Source organism: Vulpes lagopus, chromosome 19 (genome assembly GCF_018345385.1).
Source record: "Vulpes lagopus strain Blue_001 chromosome 19, ASM1834538v1, whole genome shotgun sequence".
Lineage (NCBI taxonomy): Eukaryota > Metazoa > Chordata > Mammalia > Carnivora > Canidae > Vulpes > Vulpes lagopus.
Genome location: NC_054842.1, coordinates 34,279,951 through 34,283,450, shown reverse-complemented (window position 1 = coordinate 34,283,450; position 3,500 = coordinate 34,279,951). Strand labels below are relative to the sequence as shown.

Genomic DNA, 3,500 nt, shown 5'->3' with positions numbered 1-3,500 from the left:
ACAACACTCTAAAAGAGAGTGGAGCAATACTTTTAAATTTTTCTGGAGGAAAATGATTTTCAATCTAAAATTATATATCCAAAGGCTGATCCATGGTGGACGTTTTGAGGCCAGCTGACCTACAACCAACCTATGCACCCCACACCACCTCCTGTGGAAGCCTGAGCCAGTTGTGTAGCTTTCTCCCTCTGTCTCATAACCATGTCCACCAACGAAAATGCTGCCTTCACCAGCTGCCCACCTTACTAGACTCAAGAACAAGGGGAAAGATAGTACAGAAATAAGGCAGCATGGAATAGAAGTTAACATGGAGTTTGAGGAAAAGCTAAGAATGATGACTAGATGCTGAAAAGGAGAAATTTAAGGTCATTTCCTGATGATACTACCTCTCCCCTGCAGGAAAACTGCAACAACCAGAACACTATAAATTGGTCTGTTGATGACATTGTAACAGCATAAGTAGCAATAATTTGGAAAGCCAGTTCCAGGCTACTCAAGCTGCTAGAAAACTGCTTTTTTAAGGAAAAACAGACCCCCATCACAAAATGATCTGGGCTGGTTTGATCCCCAAATTTGTGTCCTTCTTGGGCAGAACTGATTGTCGTCCTATTCAGTTTGAATCTGCTTGGGTCCTCACTAACACTGCTTCTGGGACATCAAAACAGACCAAGACAGCTGTGGTAGATGGAGGTGCCAACCCGGCATTCACTTCTCTGTTGCCATCTTCCATGCCCACATCAGTGAACAAGCTATATGGGCTCTAGGAAACATTGCAGGTGATAGTTCAGTTTTTCAAGACTTGGTTATCAAGTATAGGGCAGTTGACCCACTGTTGGCGCTCCTTGAAATTCCTGATATCCCATCTTTAGCATGTGGTTACTTATGTACCCTTTAAAACCTTTGTCACAACAAGAATCCTGCACCCCTGGTAGATGCTGTTGAGCAGATTCTTCCTACCATAGTTCGTCTCCTGCATCGTGATGATCCAGAAGTATTAGCAGATACCTACTAAGCCATTTCCTATCTTACTGATGATGGTCCAAATGAATGGATTGAAATGGTTTGAAAACAGGAGTTGTGCCCCAACTTGTGAAGCTTCTAGGAGCTACTGAATTGCCTGTTGTGACTCCTGCACTAAGAGCCATAGGAAATACTATCATTGGGAAAGATAAACAGACTCAGATTGTAATAGATGCAGGAGCACTTGCTGTCCCTCCCAGCCTACTAATGAATCCCAAAACTAATATTTATAAGAAAGCTACATGGACAACGTCAAACATCACAGCTAGTCACCAGGACCAGATACAGAAAGTTGTGAATCATGGATTAGTCCCATTCCTTGTTGCTATTCTCTCTAAAACAGACTTTAAGACACAAAAGGAAGCTGTATAGGCTGTGACCAACTATACAAGTGGTAGAACAGTTAAAAAATTGTATACCTTATTCATTGTGGCATAACAGAACCACTGATGAACCTCTTAACTGCAAAAGATACCAAAACCATTCTGGTTATTCTGGATGCCTTGTCAAACACCTTTCAGACTGCTGAAAAACAAGGTGAAACTGAGAAATTTGGTATAATGACTGATGAATGTGGAAATTTGGACAAAACAGAAGCTCTACAAAACCATGAAAATGAGTCTCTGTACAAAGCTTCATTAAACTTGACTGAGAAGTATTTCTCTCTAGTGGAAAAGGAGGATCAGAATGTTGTGCCAGAAACCACTTCTGAAGGGTATACATTCCAAGTTCGGATGGTACTCTTGGGGCCTTTAACTTTTAAATTATACAGCTGAGGCAGAAAGTTGTTTGTTGTGTACCCTGTTTGGTAGAAGTTTGTCTACTGTTTCTCTACGAAGAACTCTTTTTAAATGTGTTTCGTTATTGCAGCACTTTTTACAGTGAAACTACACTCGAGCAGTTCCAAACTGTACAAACTGTATGAAGCTCCTCCTCTTAGTAGGGTTCTTATTTCTTTTTTTTTTTAATTTTTTTTAATTTTATTTATTTATGATAGGCACACAGTGAGAGAGAGAGAAGCAGAGACACAGGCAGAGGGAGAAGCAGGCTCCATGCACCGGAAGCCCGACGTGGGATTCGATCCCGGGTCTCCAGGATCGCGCCCTGGGCCAAAGGCAGGCGCCAAACCGCTGCGCCACCCAGGGATCCCTGTAGGGTTCTTATTTCTATGTGAAATCTCCTCTCTTGCAGTGCCCAGTAAATAAAGATTAAATTCCACCTTTTTCCTTAAAAAAAATAATAAATAAAAAAATATATCCAACAAAAGTAGTGTAAGTGTGAGGGCACGATAGGCCATTTTTAGGCATTCAAGTTCTCAAAAAATTTCTCTCCCATGAATTACTTTTCAGGAAGCTACTGTAACATAGTCTTTTCCAAAACAAAGGAGTAAAGAAAGGAAGAGGAAGATAGGGATATGGGAAAGGGGAAATCCAATATAGGAAAGGCAAAAGGAAAATTCTTAGGATAACAGATGTGCTGCCAATGTAAAGGTAAGTAGTGCTGACCAAAGGAGGTTAGAGGCCCCCCAGTGACACTTCTTCAAGAAGATGACTTTGGCAGAATATCTGATATATTTGAACATACTGAGACGAGAGTTTTATATACTCACACAATTAAATACTATATAAAAATTTAGATGAATCAACACACACACACATCTCAACATGGGCAGATTTGGAAGACAAAGCATTGAGAAAAAAAACAATGAGAGTACTATGAACATTGTGACACTATTTTTATTTTTTAAATAATTCATGGTACTAGAAACACTGTAGGCTTTTGTGCGGGGGTTGGGGAGAACCAAGGTCATAAAGTTCACTTTTCTGTGGGAAGGAGAACATGAATGGCACCTGAGAGGAAGAATAAAGAATAGAGGACTTCAATTTTAACTGTAAGGTACTATTGCTTTTAAATGGTTTTAAAATCTAAAGCAAAAATATCTGTGTTAATATTAGTTAATTCTGGGTAGTGAGTATACAAGTATTGATCTTACATTGATCTTCCTACTTTTCTGTATTTTCCTCTTCCAGAAAGGAAAGGAGGAAGGGACTAAAAAGAAAGATAAGTGCTATGATCACAGCCTTTCCAAGGGCCTTGGCTGAAGGGCCAGGAAACAGGGGCCAGATAATATGGGCCCATTCCCATTGCTCCTCCTAACCTAAGTCTTCTCTTCATCGTGTTCAGTATCTTGCTTACAACAGAACACAACTGTTCTGCAAGATGCATGTTTCATTTTTCAAATAAAAACCCTTTTTAAAACCTCGGCTTTTTTTCCCTCAACATAGCCATTGAATTGTGCTTCATCAACAACCCATGAGTAGAAAGGCTATGTCACTCCCTTTAATAGCAGAACACTGAGACCCTGAAAAGATGGTTTGAGAAAGGGCTTGGCAATTAAAACATAGTTTACCATTCATATTATTACTTAGTATAGCTGTTTCTTTGATGGAAAAATATGATTAGCCACCAACTCTCGCTTG

At 39.9% G+C, this 3,500-nt stretch overlaps 1 pseudogene; it reads left to right on the top strand.

Annotated features, from left to right (window-relative positions):
- Positions 1 to 201: 201 nt before the first annotated feature.
- LOC121478680 lies at positions 202 to 1,796 on the top strand (annotated as a pseudogene).
- Positions 1,797 to 3,500: the final 1,704 nt, after the last annotated feature.